This window comes from Zingiber officinale, chromosome 1B (genome assembly GCF_018446385.1).
Source record: "Zingiber officinale cultivar Zhangliang chromosome 1B, Zo_v1.1, whole genome shotgun sequence".
Lineage (NCBI taxonomy): Eukaryota > Viridiplantae > Streptophyta > Magnoliopsida > Zingiberales > Zingiberaceae > Zingiber > Zingiber officinale.
The window spans coordinates 46,235,071-46,254,631 of record NC_055986.1 but is presented as its reverse complement, the minus strand read 5'-3'; the positions used below and the strand labels follow the sequence as shown (position 1 = coordinate 46,254,631).

Genomic DNA, 19,561 nt, shown 5'->3' with positions numbered 1-19,561 from the left:
TAAAAGTCCACTCAAAGATAACACAAAAAATATTATCATTTTTTACAAAGATAACATTTTTTTAAATGGATAAAAACCGTTTTCTTTTTTAAAATATAACTATTTAGCAAAAGATAAAAATTATTATTTTTTCTATTTGTAAAACTATTGTCTATTATATTTACATCACGAATTACTTAATTAAATCCATATAATTACAACTTATTCATCTTCTTACTATTGAACCAGAATATGTCATACAATTTAAACATAAAATATATAAACATAATTCACAATCTTTGGATCCATGTTAAGTATATAAAAGTAAAAAATTTTACATTTATGCATATTAGTTTTAACATATCTTTCTGGTAATATTGTATCTTCTTGAAAATATACGAGTACTCTTCTTGACGAAATAAAAATCCCATTTTAATTTTCTTTCCACATATATCTATGATCAAGGAAGAAAATTATTACATTAAAATTAAGATGAAATAGTTCACATAATTAATATATTAAATTATTACATTATAATTAAAATGGAGTACTCTCAATCCATTAAATCCAATGAATAGATTTAACAAAGACAATAAGCTAATAATATATATAACATTTATATATTAAACTCAAGATGATGAGGATGAGAGTGACGGGATCGAGGAATTCAAGTAGCGGTAGCTTTTTGAAATTCCTAGACAGTATTTGACTTTAAAGGATAGTACCACACCTGGGGAAATTTCAACCTAAATGGACAGGTAGTACCCTCACCTCTCACATTTGGATGGTGGATCCTACTGACTCCGAGTAGATCCCACCATCCAAATATGAGAGATGAGGACACTGCTTATATAGGTAGGAACGAATTAACCCCATACCTGTCTCTACAGCTTCAGCTTCAGCTTCCAATGCTGGGCAATATTCTCAGTGGGCCATCTGAGTTGGGAGCGCTCAATAGTGCTTGAATGCTGATAAAAAAAAAAAAAAATCAAGAGAGAAAAATAAACATCAATAACTAGATTTGACAGTTTTCGTAAACTGATTTGCTCGGTAGAAAATTGATAACTTTGTTTTCAGAGGATCCACTACCAATAATTTTGACTTCATACCTTCACAAGATTATATATCCAAATAATATTTAGTAATTAATATTACAAAATATTACACAGCAGAAATTAAACAAAACACTAGCAATAACAGCCTCACTTGGAAGGAAAAGATGAGAGTTATGATTATGTAAAACTATGTCACAATTTTGCCATAAGATAACTCTATATATTCCAAGACTAGGTCATCAAACATGTACATAAATAAGATAGATTCCAATCAGTTGGAACAATGCTTTAATTCTGAACTAGATCGACTCTATCTGACATGAAATCCTAACCATGGAAAACGATAAAATCAAAAACAAAAAACAAACCAATTAAAAATAAATTCCTATTTTCAACAGACATGATCACCTCGGCAATACTGTTCGAATTTGTAGTGCTGGACTCCACTTGTCTTTGAGAATAGCAAGGCATATTCGTCCAAGCTGTATGAATCATTAACCTATTTAATAGAGATCAATAGCATCTCTGAAGAAAAATATGAAGCCTATTTACTTCCCTTGTCAATATTGGATGGTAGATTTTAGTGAGAAAGCGAACCTACAAACCAAAAAGACCAAGAAAAATAGGACTGAGCTAAAACTTCAAAAGTGCACTGAGAAAAGATATGGAATATCTGTTTTTTCTGTTAACAAATTTGTTGAAATTAGTACCAGAATATATTAATCCTAATGATAAGATGTATCCCATGCAGTGTTAATCGAATGATAAAATGTCGCATGTGGTGGAATGGTAGTCAAATGCATGTATCAGGACTAGGTTGGCTACAATAACAGCAGACCCAGGACTTTGAAAATAGACATGCGCTGAAAGGCAATTAGAGCATAACAATCCAAGAATTCTGAAATTTTTTCATCCAAATAGAAATAAGATTGATAAAAAGATCCATAATAAAGTCCTTTCCTTTAGCAGATTAGCTATATAAATTTCCAAAACTCTATAGATTTGGAAGGCAATTAGAGTCTAAAAGAAAGCTTGTACGAGTATGAAAGTAATTATCATATCATATTTTTGAAACCAATGATATGCATTTACAGCCTACATCTTAGAAAATGTTCATATATGGGAAGAATGACCAGAAATATAACAAAGGTAACAAACACATACAAGTTTAAGACCATAATCGACGTATGAATTATAATAACATAAATAAAAAGTGGCAATTCACATATTGAAGCATGTCCCCAAAAGAAACCTCCAGGACTTCTGCCAATAATTAGTTGCATATATTTTTGAATAGATGTAACAAAAAAAGAAGAATTTAAAAAGAGAACTTGAACAGTTAGATAGCTAGTCTACGAGCAAATAACCTTCGTACGAGCAAAATCCCAAGAGGTAATGTCCCAAAATGAGAAACACGATCCCTATGGTACCAAAAATCTATAATTTACGAATTTATAAGATGATTCCACTAAGGGATAACAACAACAGAAAAAATCGAAGAAATGGAAAGAAAATACCTCGCTCGTTCAGTAATCTCTAGGTTTCCTATTTGAACGAGGCATTAAAAAAACATAAAAGAAAAAAAATCAGACCTAGGAACCCGATGTTGGAGGCAAATGGGGAAGAAATTAGGAGGCGAAAACGAAGTAGAGAAAAAGAAACCTTGATGATTCTGGGAGGAAGATTGCTGCTCCCCATGCCAGATCAAGATTAGGGTTTCAAGTTGGGTACCAGGTTCTTCGAGTTGCAAGAGAAAAAGAAAATGGCATTGCAACAGGCAACTTGCTCAATGCCAAGGGAAAATTAGAGAAGTAAATCTAGTAAGTCTCTTAGATTCTTTATCTCCATATGATTAATGAAATGATTGTGTTTTATGATGTCTGTAAAATATAGTAGAAAAGGATAACAATTTTTGATGGTATATTTTTCTTAGATTTAAGATACTTAATTATTTTTTTGAAAAAATATCTAAATTTTGATCAATATCTATAAGTTCTTTAATTGATAAGTAATAATATTGATTAATAATCTCCTAGGTATCATTAATAAAGGTCTATTTGATTGTCTTAAAGTTTGTAATGGTCCTGTAAGCACTTCAGTTTGTGTTTATGTGTGTGAATGTAGATATATTAGAAGGGAAATCCTTCTCTTGATTTATGTATGTGAGAAATTTGTAGGTAGTAGGTGATCGTCTAGGAATTATTTTTTCAAGAGAGAATTTACTAAGGTGTTTGTTTAAATTTCTTAATGCTTCTTTGAGATCGTTAGTTTAATTATTTTTGTGAATATGGTTTTCAATTGTAAAGAGTTGAATTTCTAATATGGTAATTCTATAATGTAAAGATGTAAGTAGTGTTAATATAGTGTTATTGTTAGAATTTTCGAGCCACAAAAATCGCTTTTTGCATTGCAGAAATCTCGAAGCTAGCCACGGATCCGTGCGAAGATAAATAAAATATTCATGTACATGTTTGTCTACACTAGATCTACCTTAAATCTACATGAAAAAGAAGTATTACCCTTGTCGCGATGCCCTTCGCTTATCCCGCTCGTCCAAATGGTTATCGGATCTTGTAGAGTGTCAAATGTACACTCCTCTACACGTATCCACACGGACAAAAGGTGGAGAGAATCACTTAGAGTGTACTAGCACTCTTGAGAGGTCTCGGCAATGGAGAAGAAGGAGAGAAAAAGAAAGGAAGAAGAAGAGACCTTGAATAAGCACTTACTCACTCATTCATGTGGTCGGCCACTTATTAGAGTGTTTTATACCTCCATGTAATACCAAGAGTCATGGCTCTTGGTCTTCCTCATGAGGTGGCATACAATGATGCAGCATTGATGATGTGGAACATCATCATTGGTCGGCCCATGCCAAGTCACAATGAAGTGGCATTTGGTCAAGTCAAACTTGACCCTTCATCTTCCCTCTCAAGTCAAGTCAAACTTGACCTCTTATCTCCCATGATTGATCAAATCTACCCTTTGACTCAAATCAATTTAATTTAATGAATCTCTATTTATTGGTTTAAATTGACTCAATGAATCATAGTCTAAATTAGACTCATTCGACACATGAATCAAATTGAGCTCAACTCAATTAGTCTAATTTGAATTACTCTTAATCCAATTTGGTTCATCACATGAACCTAATCCTCTTGGTCCATCATATGAACCTAATCTCCATCTAACTGCCCTTTGTGTGTGACCCTATAGGTTCTTGTAACGTTGGCAATGCTCCTAAACTCATTTAGAAACATAAGCAATGAGCGGTATCTAGTAACACATCATTACTACCCAAGTTAAAAGAATGTTGAGATCCAACATCACCATTGTGACTACTAATTGTGACTCTCACAATATGTGACAAAGTCCTTCTATCCTTGACATCTAAATTGATCAATTGAGGCATAGACCGTTTCATCCTCTAATCAATTTATGTCTTGAACTCCAAATAGACTAACTCTAATCAAATGAGCTCAATATCTCATATTGACTTATTTGGGCATGGTCATGCACTTAGTGGTCTCACTCTATCAAGAATCATGATATCACTCCCGTCATATAGGAGGGATAGATCCCTTCTACATCACTCACATCCCTCCGCATAATTTGTTACATACCCAGAAGTCGCCTTTATAGTCCACTCATTTACGGGTGACGTTTGACAAAGTCAAAGTATGCAACTCCTTATGTAGGGAACCATGGTGACTTCAGGTCCAAGGGCTGATAGTCATACTAATAGTCACATGAGAAAGTATATGACACTCATATAACGATCTATGATACTTTCTCATGGCGGGTCATTCAGTATACATTCTCCAATGCATACCCATGTGTCAACTTGATATCTAATATCCATGACTTGTGAGATCAAGTCATCGAGTTGACCTACATGTTAGTCTTATCGCATTAACATTGTCCCTGAATGTTAATACTTGACTAGGAATGATTAAGAGTAGTGTTCTTTATATCATCTCATTATCAATTCAACCAATCGATTGATATAGATAAGAACCTTCTACTTAAGGACGCTATTATACTCAATTATTTGGCACCAATACAAGTAAGTATAATAACCATAAAGAAATGTCTTTATATATATAGGAATATGATACATCGAGTCCATACAACAATCATCACATGATCGGCTCTAGGGCTCTCACTAACAATCTCCCACTAGCACTAGTGCCAATCAGTGTAGGCTCTAACACCCAATGACCTAGTGTGACCATCATGCTTTCTCTGTGCCAAAGCCTTGGTCAAGGGATCAACGACGTTAGCCTCTGTGGGTACTCTGTAAATTTTCACATCTCCTCTATCGATGATCTCTCGAATGAGATGGAAGCGTCGTAGTATGTGTTTAGTCTGCTGGTGTGAGCGAGGTTCCTTAGCCTGCACAATTGCTCCATTGTTGTCACAATATAGCTCTATAGAATCGGCTATGCTAGGAATCACCCCAAACTCAATAATGAACTTACGGATCCAAACTGTCTCCTTTGATGCTTCTGATGCAGCAATATACTCGGCCTCTGTTGTAGAATCAGCAACTGTGTCTTGCTTCGAACTCTTCCAGCTCACAACACCACCATTCAAGCAAAACATGAACCCAGACTGCGATCTATATTCATCCTGGTCAGTTTGGAAGCTGGCATCATTGTAACCCTTTACAGTTAGCTCGCCATCGCCTTCAAATATCAAGAAATATTCTTTAGTCCTTCTCAAGTACTTAAGAATATTCTTGACCGTTATCCAGTGGCGTTCACCTGGATCTGACTAGTATCTGCTCGTCATGCTCAAAGCATACGATACATCAGGACGAGTACATAGCATGACGTACATGATAGATCCTATGGCTGAAGCATAAGGGATCTTATCCATGCGGTCTCTCTCCTCTCTAGAAGAGAGACTTTGAGTCTTCAAAAGACTCACACCATGTGACATCGGCAGAAATCTTTTCTTGGAATACTGCATAGCAAACCGTACATGCAGCTTTATGCCTATAATACATGCATGCAGCTTCACCTAAGTCCTTAGATATATCTTTGACTTAGGTACTTTGACTTAGGTCAATCAATCTCTTAGATATATCTCTATAGATCTTTATGCCTATAATACATGCAGCTTCACCTAAGTCCTTCATTGAGAAACAATTCCCCAGCCAAGTCTTTATAGACTGCAACAAAGGAATGTCATTTCCAATGAGTAGTATGTCATCCACATACAATACAAGGAAGACAACTGTGTTCCCAACAACCTTCTTGTAGACACAGGGTTCATCTTCATTCTTGATGAAACCAAACTGTTTGATTACATCATCGAATCGAAGATTCCAGCTCCGAGAAGCTTGCTTTAGTCCATAAATGGACTTATGCAGCTTGCATACTCTGCGAGTATGCAGTGGATCTATAAAACCCTCAGGTTGTGTCATGTACACATCCTCAAGTAAGTTTCCATTCAGAAACGCGGTTTTGACATCCATCTGCAAGATCTCATAATCGTGGTATGCTGCAATAGCAAGCATGATCCGAATGGACTTAAACATCGCTACTGGAGAAAAAGTTTCATCATAGTCAATACCATGAATTTGCTTGAAACATTTAGCTACCAAACGACTCTTATAGGTATGCATAAGTCCATCCATGTTAGTCTTTCTCTTAAAGACCCACTTACACCTAATGGGTTTGACGACTTCAGGTGGATCAACCAAAGTTCATACTGTTGGAACCCCAAGGTGTTTTGATGTGATCAAACAAGCTAAGTTAGGTCCTACGTTGTCTAACCCTTGTGTCTAAGTGTGCAGGAGCTTAGGAACACAGGAAGTCGAGCGGAAGACGCGACTAGCGAGAAGGACGGCACGGGAAGAGAGCCGACGGGCTCGGTGCGTCCGAGGGACGAGGTGATAGCGGAAGAGTACACCGGTGGACGAGAAGAACGTGTGTGGCGTTCGAGGGACGAGAAACCGAGAAGGAAGGCTGCTCGAGGAGAAGGCCGGAACTTGGGTTCGGATGAGCCCTATTCCGGATGGCCGAGATCACCCAAGCGAGCGGATCCGGAGGAGAAGAACCGGACCGAGGCGTGACTGAACCAGAGAAGAGGTCCCGGACGAAAAAGTCAACTTCTGTTGACTTTGGGCTCTGGGGCGCTCGGAACCATTCCGGGCGCCCAGACCAGGATTTTGACCAGGATCGCGTCAAACGCGATCTGATCGTTGGGGGATAAAATTTTATCCCCCCCAGGGCGCCCGGAACCCCTTTGGAGCGCCCCGACCAATGCTATAAATATAACACTAATCTGCACAGTTAAATCAACGAACTTGTAATTCATTTCTTTCTGTGCTTTCTATTCTTTTGTACTATCAACGCTGTAAGAGGCTACTCCACCCAGAGGAGAATCAGATAGTGCGCCATCTTTGCCTTGGATTAGTAATCCTCTGATTGCAAACCAAGTAAACCCTCTTGTGTCTGATCTTTTAATTTAGTCTCTTCTTTTATATTACAAGTGTCTACTAATTAGTTGAATATCCAAGAAAGGTTTTTTGTTTAATTTTTGTAAGGTAATTCACCCCTCCCCTCTTGCCGGCCTCCAAAGGGACCAACAAGTGGTATCAGAGCAAGGCGCTTCAGGAGGATTAACCGCCGATCGAAGCAACGAGATGGCCGGACCAAGCATTGTTCCACCAAAATTCGAGGGGGATTTCACAGACTGGAAGTGACGTATGGAGGCATTCCTAAGAATTGATTTTGAAATTCGGTCTATTATGAAGTATGGTTTTGTAGCTTTGATGAATCAAGACGGAGAAGAAAAAGAAGAGAGCCACTGGACAAAGAAGGAGCAGAATGAATCTGTAGCGAACAGCCGTGCGGAATATCACCTACTGAGCGTGTTGCCGCCTCAAGAGGTCAACCGCATCGGAAGCTATTCATCCGCTAAAGAACTCTGGGAGAAGTTCCTGGAACTCCATGAAGGCTCGTCCGAAGCAAAGCTCGCTAGAAGAGACATCCTCCGGAACAAGCTGATGAACGTCCGTCTTGAAAAAGGTGAGAAGGTAGCCAATCTACATGCAAAGGTAAAAGAACTGATTACTGGTCTCGAGAACCTCGGAGAAACGGTAACAAATCGGGACAGCATACGCTACGCACTCAACGCGTTTCCTAGAACCTCAGAATGGCCATCAATCGTCGACACCTACTACATTTCGAAAGATCTGGAGGTAAGTACTTTAGAAGAACTGGTCTCCACTCTTGAATTGCATGAAACTAGGTGTGCAGGAACAAAGGAATCAAGCAAGATGATTGCACTAAACGCAACCAAAAGGGATGAACCCGAGTCAGACTCAGAGGATGATCAGGAAGCGTACATGGTAAGAAACTTTAAAAAGTTTTTTAGAGCTAATAAATTTAAAGAAATGCAGAATAAAAAGAATCCAAGAAATAAAAGAAGGATGTGTTGCTACCAGTGTCAAAAGGAAGGACACCTAAAAGAAGACTGCCCAGAACTAAAGAAGGACAAAGGCAAGATTCCCAAGAAGCACAAGAATCTAAAAGCTACTTAGGACAACACTTCTTCATCTGAGTCTGAGATTCAAGAATATGCCGGGATAGCACTGATGGCAAGCTACGAAGGACACAGTACATCAGAATTCAGCATCGATGAAGGGGGAGCAACCTCAGATGGAAGTAGCGAAGCAGGGGGAGATTCAGGCTTCAAGTTTGATATGGTAAGTGAGGTATGCCTCTTACCCCCTGATGAACTTTACTTTGGTATTAAGGCAATGACAAAATCCATGTATAAATTAGAAAACAAAAATACCAAATTAGAAAATGAAATTTTAGAAACAAAAAGAATTTTGGCAAAATCATGTCTTATAGAGGATTTTGAAAAATTAAAAATTGAAAATAAAAAATTAAAAGAAGAAATAGAAAGATTGAAAAATCTAATGCTTCAAATATTTCTACTTTTAGAAATTATAGAGGTTTAAATTGGTATTATAGATTTCATCAAAGTCAAATTAGAAATATATCAAAAATCTATGTACCTAGGAAATACTTGGTTAATCCCGTAGGTAGGAACCTCTACTCAGTTCCAAAAACCTGTTTAATTTAAAATTAAAATTAGACTTAACATTTTCAGCAAGGAAATTAAACAACTAATTTCTTTATGAGGCTTTGTCTAAGGAAGTGGTTATTGCTCCAATAACCAAGAAGGCCTAGTGCCTCGCCACGACCTGGAAGCCAAGTATCGAAATGAAAAGTTTAATTGACTAACTGAAAAAGCATTAATCTAAATTACTTAATACTTTAAAAGAGTTGTTCAATTTGTGTTAGAAAATATTTTAAATTTTTTTTTACTTAGAATTTTTTTTTAAAATTACCTTAGAAATTGTTTATGAAAATTGACTTAGAATTTTTTTTATTAAAGGTATCTTAGAATTTTTTTTATAAAAATTGCCTTAAGATTTTTTTAAAATTTTGACTAAATTTTTTTTTTATAATAATATTGCCTTAGAATTTTTTAAAAAATTGACTTAGAATTGTTTCTTATGAATATTAACTTAGAAATTTTTTTCTGAAAATTAGAAAATATTTTTTAGGAAATGTTTTACTTAAATTTTTCTCAAAAGAAAAATTCTGAAGAGTGTCTTTACTTAAAAATTTTTTTAATAATTTACCTTAGACTTGTTTATAACCCCAATTTTTATGTGATCAAAGGGGGAGAAGTATGTTAACTCTAGGGGGAGGTAATATAATTTTTCAATTGAAAAATATTTGGACATATTTGAATATAAATTATTTTTATTGCATATGTTTACCCTAACTTAACTTGGGTTGCTCACATCAAAAAGGGGGAGATTGTTGGAACCCCAAGGTGTTTTGATGTGATCAAACAAAATAAGTTAGGTCCTGCATTATCTAACACTTGTGTCTAAGTGTGCAGGAGCTTAGGAACACAGGAAGTCGAGCGGAAGACGCGGCTTGCGAGAAGGACGGCATGGGAAGAGAGTCGACGGGCTCGGTGCGTCCGAGGGACGAGGTGACCGCGGAAGAGTACACCGGTGGACGAGAAGAATGTACACGGCGTTCAAGGGACGAGAAACCAGGAAGGAAGGCTGCTCGAGGAGAAGGCCGGAACTTAGGTTCGGGTGAGCCCTATTCTGGATGGCTGAGATCACCCAAGCGAGCGGATCCGGAGGAGAAGAACCAGACCGAGGCGGGACTGAACCAGAGAAGAGGTCCCGGACGAAAAAGTCAACTTCTGTTGACTTTGGCCTCCGGGGCGCCCGGACCTGGATTTTGACCAGGATCGCGTCAAACGCAATCTGATCATCGGGGATAAAATTTTATCCCCATAGGGCGCCCGAAACCCCTTCGGGGCGCCCCGAATAGTGCTATAAATATAGCACTGATCTGCACAGTTAAATCAACGAACTTATAATTCATTTCTTTCTGTGCTTTCTATTCTTTTGTACTGTCAACGCTGTAAGAGGTTACTCCGCCCAGAGAAGAATCAGATAGTGCATCATCTTTGCCTTGGATTTGTTGGTGCGGGAAGCATCCGACGATCGAACTCGTGTTTTGATAATGGCAAAGAATTCAAAGTTAAGATGTTTTGTAGTCTAACAACTCTACTTGAGGATTTCAGGAAAGTCCTAGTTGCGGTTAGGCAAAGGGTAAAACCTTAGGGGGTGGTAACCCTAGGTCATAGGGGGTGGTAACCCTAGGTCATAGGGGGTGGTAACCCTAGGTCATAGGGGGTGGTAACCCTATGCGGAAAGTCTTGGTAGGTCGATGTCTTCAGGCAAAATTCCTAGGGGGTGGTAACCCTAGGTGGAAAGTCCTGGTGTCGCGAACCAGGTGAAAGACTGGACTAGCCGGGGAAGCGGATGTCCAGTAGAAAGTCCGGGAGCATCGAGTGCTGAGCAAAAGTCCAGTCGATCTGGAGGATCGCACTAGCAACAGGTAAATCTCCTGAGTGGAATAGGTGAGGACGCGTTCCCCTTAGAGGGAACAATAGGCGTCGGGTTGACCTAGGGTTTCCGGTTGGAAACCCGAAGTCAGACTCGGACAGTCCGGAGAATGTCTATACTTCATTTATCATGTTTATTGTGCTAACTTTGTGTTGCAGGATAGTGTTTGGGACTAACGTATCTTGCAGGTGCAAAGGAGCAACCTAAAGCCTCGGATGAACAGTGTCCGAGGCGCCTCCATGGAGCTTGGAGGCGCCTCGGGTGCAAAAGCTGAGCTAGCTGCGAAGCACCACTGGAGGCGCCTTGAAGCAGGCAGAAGGTGCCTTGGAAGGCGCCTTGAGAGGGCTATAAGGCGCCTTGAGAGGATGAAGTTCGACTAGGTCAGATGTTATCCACGCGGAAGACCAGGCAGCATGGAGGCGCCTTGAACAGCCTTCAAGGCGCCTTGAACACCCTTTATAAGGGGGTTTCGACCAGCACTTCAAAGTATCAAGTTCTGAGCTTTCCTTCTTCAACGTGCTGCTAACAAAGTCATTCCGAAGTGCTGCTGCAACATTCCGACGACCCGGAGCTTCGTTTTTCTCTTCTTTAAGTTGTCGGTACAAAGTTATTCTAATTGCTGTTACATTTGTAATTTGTAATTCTTATCGAGCTTATAGTTGTTGCCCACCGGAAGCGATCAAGGATCGAGGGCCTTCGAGTAGGAGTCTCCTTAGGCTCTGAACGAAGTAAATCCCTCTCGTGTCTCTCTCTGTGTGTTTGTTATTTTATTCCGCTGCATTTTAATTACTCCGATAATTTTCCGATAATCGAACGATTTAGCCACGAGCGCTATTCACCCCCCCCCCTCTAGCGCATCTCGATCCATCAATTGGTATCAGAGCAGGGTCGTTTTGAATCAGTGCAACCACTGTTCAAAACAATTTTTTCGTGGTATTTTCATTTTATTTCTCGATTAGAATCTAGCCTCATAACTATATTCTAATTTTTTTTTCGAATCGATTTTTTTGCTCAAAGTTGGTCAATACCACTTGAGCTTGTCATTTCTTTTCTTCCTCCAGCACTACTAATCCAAGACACAGTCTTGGAATATATTTGTTTGTTTTTGTTTATTTAGGTCTAAAATGACTCAACAAGAAGGATATAGCACCGTTCGTCCCCTACTATTTTCCGGAGAAGACTTCAGATATTGGAAGGGGCGAATGGAAATATATTTGAAGATCCAGTTCGACACCTGGATGATAGTCAAAACAGGACTGCAACTACCAACTGGGACAGACGGTAAGCCTACATCCTGTGAGAACTGGGAGCCAGCGTTTATCAAAAAGGTGGAAGCCGACGCCAAAGCCACCTGCACCATCCAGTGCGGACTTACCAAAGAAGAGCTCAACAGAGTCGGTCCATTCTCCTCCGCGAAGGAGCTTTGGGAGAACCTCATCGAACTTCACGAGGGCACCTCGGAAACCAAGGTAAGTAAGCGTGATTTGTTACTGAATAAACTATACAATTTAAAAATGCAGGAAGGTGAAACGGCAAGCTCGTTACACGCTCGAATTCAAGATATTCTGAATTCCCTTCATGGAATCGGGCAGAAGGTAGAAAACAGAGACATAATAAGGTATGCTCTTAACTCGTTTCCAAGGAGTACGTTGTGGGCATCAATGGTAGATGCCTACAAGGTCTCCAAAGACTTATCTTCTTTAAAATTAGACGAATTATTTTCTGAATTTGAACTTCATGAACAAACTAATGCACAGCCTTTCGAGAAGGGTATTGCTTTGGTTGCAGGTACTAGTCGAACACGGGAATCAAGAGTACGGCGAAAAATTGAATCGGAATCAGAAGACGAACCCGACTCAGAAGATTCAGAAGATGAACTGACCAGCGAACTAGTGAATCTCGTGAAGAAGCTCTACAAAAAGAAAAAGGGCTTTAACAAGAAAGATCTAAAGAAGGCAGTCCAATCCAAGGAGGCCCAACAGAACTCAAAGGTAAAGTTCGAAGTCACTTGCTACGGGTGCAACCAGAAGGGGCATATAAAAGTCAACTGCCCCAACCAAAAGGAAGCCAAGAAGCATAGAAGAAAGAAGGCCCTAAAGGCAACCTGGGACGAATCTTCTTCGGAGGACGAAGACGACGAACTCGACTAAACGAGTTTACTCGCATTGATGGCCCGGGACCAAATCATCGAATCCGAGAGCGAGTCAGAAGCTGAGACCTAGCAAAGCCACGGATCCGCATCCGTTTCCGAAGGTCCAGACTCCGCTGTAAGTATTCCGAGGCTTAATAATTTAGTCAATTATTTACTTCGCAAATTAGCCAAGTCAAATCTTAAAATAAAATCACTTCTAAAGGAAATAGCTATCCTTAAAGGAGTAACTAACTCAAAATACTTACCTGATCAAGTTCAAACTGAAGATTCAACTCAAGTTCAACAACTTGAGGAAGAAAATTCAAGTTTAAAAAATCAGGTAAAAGACTTAAAAAATACATTAGAACGGTTTTCTTTGGGCTCCAAGAATCTGGACCTAATTCTTGGGACACAAAGAGCCGTCTACAATAGAACTGGGCTAGGATATAAAAGTAAAAAAAAATATAAATCTTATTTATCCCTAATAAACAAACAAAGTAGTAAATCAGTCCAAGCATGGGTCCCCAAGTCCAAATTGATCAATCAAGTTGGACTTGGCCAATACTGGGTTCCGAAGGATCAAATATACTACCTCGACAGACCATATCGAGGCCGTGATCCAGGGAAAGCTAAATTGAAAACGATCTTAAAAATTCAAAATTAAATTATAATTCAAAATTCAAAATTCAAAATTAAATTATAAATCTAAATTAAAAATTTGAAATTAAATTAAAAATTAAAAATTAAATTATAACTCAAAATTAAAAATTCGAAATTAAATTAAAAATTCAAAATTAAATTATAACTCAAAATTCAAAATTCAAAATTAAATTAAAAATTCAAAATTAAATTATAAATCTAAATTCAAAATTTTAAATTAAATTAAAAAATCCAAAATTAAATTATAAATCTAAATTCGAAATTAAATTAAAAATTCTAAATTAAATTATAAATTCTAAATTCAAAATTAACAATTCAAAATTAAAAATTCAAAATTAAATTATAAATTCTAAATTCCAAAATTAACAATTCAAAATTAAGTTATAAATTCAAAATTGAAAAATAGATGGAGGATCCAAACTAGCTGGCACCTTCAACTGAACTACCCGACAGGGTAACTGAACCTAATTTACCCGGAATGGGTAAAACAAGAATAGATTACTCGGCAGGGTAATTAAGGTTAGATTAAAACGGGATAAGTTTAACTTGAACCACAGTACTGGTGAAATTTTTGGATGATAGTACGTTAGGGAAACTTGGGCATCGCATGTCTAGGAAGATATGGCTTCGACCTGATGCATTTGGCCAAGTGGAACTGACCGAAGCTACCCTTAAATGAATCCTAACTAGTTAGACCAAGGATTAGTATTAAGTTCAATGGGTAGGACTATTTAGAAAACCTCGAAGGCATGGTTACTTTAATGAGTTCCTTGTGACTCACCATAGCCCAGAAGTTTATCCAAAGAATGCCTATTTGTTGAACCCAAAGCTAAACCTGAATCTAACACAAAGTTAAATCTTACCCTAAAAATTTAACCATAATTCATCTCACAAAAATTATAGGATTCCCTGATTGAAAATTTAGTTCGGGTGAGATGACTAAGTAATTAAAAAATTGATAATTAATTCTAATCAAAATTATTTTAAAAACTTAAATTTCAAAATTGTTTTAAAAAAAAACTTAAATTTCAAAAAAATTTAAAACTTAAATTTCAAAATTGTTTTAAAAACTTAAATTTCAAAATTAGTTGAAAAACTTAAATTTCAAAATTGTTTTAAAAAAACTTAAATTTCAAAATTATTTGAAAAACTTAAATTTCAAAATTGTTTTAAAAAAAACTTAAATTTCAAAATTTTAAAAACTTAAATTTCAAAATTATTTTAACATAAATTTCAAAATTATTTTAACTTAAATTTCAAAATTGTTTTAAAACTTAAATTTCAAAATTGTTTTAAAAACTTAAATTTCAAAATTTTAAAAACTTAAATTTCAAAATTATTTGAAAAACTTAAATTTCAAAATTGTTTTAATTTCAAAATTGTTTTAAAAACTTAAATTTCAAAATTATTTGAAAAACTTAAATTTCAAAATTATTTGAAAAACTTAAATTTCAAAATTGTTTTAAAAACTTAAATTTCAAAATTATTTGAAAAACTTAAATTTCAAAATTGTTTTAAAACTTAAATTTCAAAATTATTTGAAAAACTTAAATTTCAAAATTGTTTTAAAACTTAAATTTCAAAATTGTTTTAAAAACTTAAATTTCAAAATTTAAAAACTTAAATTTCAAAATTATTTTAACTTAAATTTCAAAATTGTTTTAAAAAATTAAATTTCAAAATTATTTTAACTTAAATTTCAAAATTATTTTAACTTAAATTTCAAAATTGTTTTAAAAACTTAAATTTCAAAATTATTTTAACTTAAATTTCAAAATTGTTTTAAAAACTCAAATTTCAAAATTGTTTTAAAAACTCAAATTTCAAAATTATTTTAAAAACTCAAATTTTAAAATTGTTTTAAAAAAACTCAAATTTGAAAATTATTTTAAAACACGTAAAAATTAATTAACTCTAAAACCATATTTTTTCCTTATCAAAACTAATTTATAAGAAATGTGTTGATTAATAAATAAATAAATAATTAATTAAAAAAAAAAAAAGGGGACACGTAGCATCTGAAGGCGCCTCCATCTAAGAGGAGGCGCCCTCAAGCAGCGGTGGGAAATTTCCCGCCGCCCACTTAAGGCGCCTCCAAAGGCGCCCTAAAGGGATCTTAAGGCGCCTTAAAACCTTCCTTTTGTCACGAACAGAAGCATTTTTGCTTCTGTTCATGTTGTGCCGCAAGCCGCCAATTTCTGCGATTCCTCCCAATCAAGGCACCTTCTACCCGTTTCCTTCCCCTTCATTCCTAGCTATGCCTCCTAGGTACAATCTAAACCCTCTTCAACCATTTATTTCCTACATTCTTTGCTAGTTTTGCAATTTTTCTTGTATAATGTCAAAAATAGGAAGCGTCGTATTGTGGATACCACACCAGCGAGGGCCCCTTCCACGGACCCGAGATTCCCCTCTGAACAGCATAGGATAGATTTCTCTAGGTTTACCTTTGAGTCAATCAAACCTAGATATATTGGTAGGGAGTTTTTGTCCAAATACTGTCAACCCACTATCCAGATGATAACCCACTATCATTTAGATAAACTGGTTGATTGCACCACTACAGTCAACCAAGATCTATGTGCCCAGTTCTATCACAACCTTGAAAAGGTTGATGATAGAACTTATACCACCAGAGTAGGAGGTACTGACCTTCAGTTCACACCATCACTACTTCGCACCAGCCTAGAGATTAGGGAGTCTGAGTGTACATTTTTATGTTATCCGAGTAGGACCCTACCCTTTGGTGCCCCCTATTCCCACATTACATTAGACGACATTTACATGCATTTTTTTGGGGAGGAGAGACCCTTGGGCCTGACTGAGTTCAGATCCACTCTTCTTCGAGTTCAGGATTATGCTATGTACAGAGTCCTGACAGCTTGTATACTACCCTTATCATCTCAAGATGTCTCGACAATGCGACCATCCCACTCGTTCTTTTTGTACGCCCTCACCCAGCACCTAGACATAGACATAGCCCTCCATATGTTTCATAACATTATCCTTGCATCTAGCACAGTTACATCTGGAGTAGTTCATATGCCTACTGTCATATCCTGACCCAGATATTCTCCAGCTCTAGGATAGACATTACTAGAGGGGTACTCATCCCACTTACCCTTTATGATGAGGTCGGTCAGCGTAGCCTTAGATTAGCAGGGGCAGAGGTCACTGCCGAGGGGATTCTGGCCTGGAAGGGCCGACCACCACTAGCTGCTGCCCCTGGTGCTCCAGAGGCCGAGGGCGCACTTGATGCAGATGAGGAGTGGCCTGATTTCCTGGCAGAGGACTTTTTCGCAGATCCTTCCACCTCTGCCGGACCCTCCACTTCAGCCGGGCCGTCATCCTCAGCACCACTCTCTGTCGAGGACAGACTCACTCGACTTGAGATCCAGTCCACACAGACACGGCGAGCTGTGTTAGACAGTTATCATTTTCTTCGGACTATGCGATCTGAGATAGCGGCGGGTTTCGCATCTCTTCGAGGCGAGCTTCGGCGTCAGGGACAGCCTCAGCCACCACCTGAGCAGCACATAGCCGATCCTCCAGCTGACGATCCACCCGCTTGATTCTATTCTTTCACCTGTCTTGACATATTATTGACATCTGGGATCTGTCCTTCTTACTCAGTTTCTGATGTGTTATCTTGGATCTTTTTGATGTGTTATTACGTATGTGTTATATTTTGTGAGCATAGGTTCAAATATAACTTTTATTGTTTTTCAAGTTTTAGGTCAAATAAATTTCAAAATTCCCAAGTTCCTAGATTTTTTCAAAATTTTGGAAATTAGCCTAGACTTTCCCCCTAGAAATCATGTTCCCCTAGACTTAAGCCAGAGCATCTCACAAACACCTAGGTTTACTTTGATTATGATTGAAAAACATAGAACGACGTGATATGCATAGGGTATAGCCTGGACTCAAGAATGCTTATATCTGTGCATCAATATGAGTCTGGGTTAGAATACCTAGTAAATCAATTTAGGGCTCAATTTTCTAGTTGAGAATGTTTTGATCTTTAGGGCTCTGATACTCAATTTTCTAGTTGAGAATGTTTTGATCTTTAGGGCTCTGATACCTAGTAAATCAATCTAGTGAACATGACTTGTGCTTGGACTTAAGGATCAACTGAACTTGAATGAATAACCTTGTCCTAAAACTTAAAATATTATTGAAACTAAGTTCCAATTGACATTAACTTTCAAACCCTGTTGAACTTAGCTAACCTGTTAACCTTAGTAAAATCATGTACAACTCAATCAAATATCTATTATTGCCCATTTTTGATATATGACAAAGGGGGAGAGTAGCAAAAATGTAAATAAAAAGTTAAGGGGGAGCAAAAGTTAAGGGGGAGCAAAAGTTAAGGGGGAGCATATAAGGCAAATTTGCTTTAGTTACTTTGTACATCTATACTTAGCAGATTTGCCTGTGTTAAAAATGTCTATCTATTCGTTTGTTTACTTAACTTTGAATTTGAGTTGCCATAATCAAAAAGGGGGAGATTGTTGGTGCGGGAAGCATCCGACGATCGAACTCGTGTTTTGATAATGGCAAAGAATTCAAAGTTAAGATGTTTTGTAGTCTAACAAGTCTACTTGAGGATTTCAGGAAAGTCCTAGCTGCGGTTAGGCAAAGGGTAAAACCCTAGGGGGTGGTAACCCTATGCGAAAAGTCTTGATAGGTCGATGTCTTCAGGAAAAAGTCCTAGGGGGTGGTAACCCTAGGTGGAAAGTCCTGGTGTCGCGAACCAGGTGAAAGACTGGACTAGCTGGGGAAGCAGATGTCCAGTAGAAAGTCCGGGAGCATCGAGTGCTGAGCAAAAGTCCAGTCGATCTGGAGGATCGCACTGGCAACAGGTAAATCTCCTGAGTGGAGTAGGTGAGGACGCGTTCCCCGTAGAGGGAACAATAGGCGTCGGGTCGACCTAGGGTTTCCGGTTGGAAACCCGAAGTCAGACTCGGACAGTCCGGAGACTGTTTATACTTCATTTATCATGTTTATTGTGCTAACTTTGTGTTGCAGGATAGTGTTTGGGACTAACGTATCTTCCAGGTGCAAAGGAGCAACCTAAAGCCTCGGATGAACAGTGTCCGAGGCGCCCCCATGGAGCTTGGAGGCACCTCGGGCGCAAAAGCTGAGCTGGCTGCGAAGCACCACTGGAGGCGCCTTGAAGCAGGCAGAAGGCGCCTTGGAAGGCGCCTTGAGAGGGCTATAAGGCGCCTTGAGAGGATGAAGTTTGACCAGATCAGATGTTATCCACGCGGAAGACCAGGCAGCATGGAGGCGCCTTGAACAGCCTTCAAGGCGCCTTGAACACCCTTTATAAGGGGGTTTCGACCAGCACTTCAAAGTATCAAGTTCTGAGCTTTCTTTCTTCAACGTGCTGCTAACAAAGTCATTCTGAAGTGCTGCTGCAACATTCCGACGACCCGGAGCTTCGTTTTTTTCTCTTCTTTAAGTTGTCGGTACAAAGTTATTCTAATTGTTGTTACATTTGTAATTTGTAATTCTTATCGAGCTTATAGTTGTTGCCCACTGGAAGCGATCAAGGATCGCGGGCCTTCGAGTAGGAGTCGCCTTAGGCTCCGAACGAAGTAAATCCCTCTCGTGTCTCTCTCTGTGTGTTTGTTATTTTATTCCGCTGCATTTTAATTACTCCGATAATTTTCCGATAATCGAACGATTTAGCCACGAGCGCTATTCACCCCCCCCTCTAGCGCATCTCGATCCATCAGGATTAGCAATCCTCTGATTGTAAACCAA

At 38.0% G+C, this 19,561-nt stretch overlaps 1 long non-coding RNA gene across 2 annotated transcripts; it reads right to left on the bottom strand.

Annotated features, from left to right (window-relative positions):
- Positions 1 to 650: 650 nt before the first annotated feature.
- LOC122055717 lies at positions 651 to 2,857 on the bottom strand. Of its 2 annotated transcripts, XR_006132922.1 has the most exons (5): positions 2,697 to 2,857; positions 2,552 to 2,579; positions 2,402 to 2,455; positions 1,443 to 1,631; positions 651 to 947 (listed from the first exon to the last, which is right to left on the bottom strand). It is a non-coding gene; the product is annotated as an uncharacterized LOC122055717 (long non-coding RNA). The 2 variants fall into 2 exon arrangements; XR_006132916.1 differs by lacking the exons at positions 2,402 to 2,455; positions 2,552 to 2,579 and having other exon boundaries at positions 1,443 to 1,516.
- Positions 2,858 to 19,561: the final 16,704 nt, after the last annotated feature.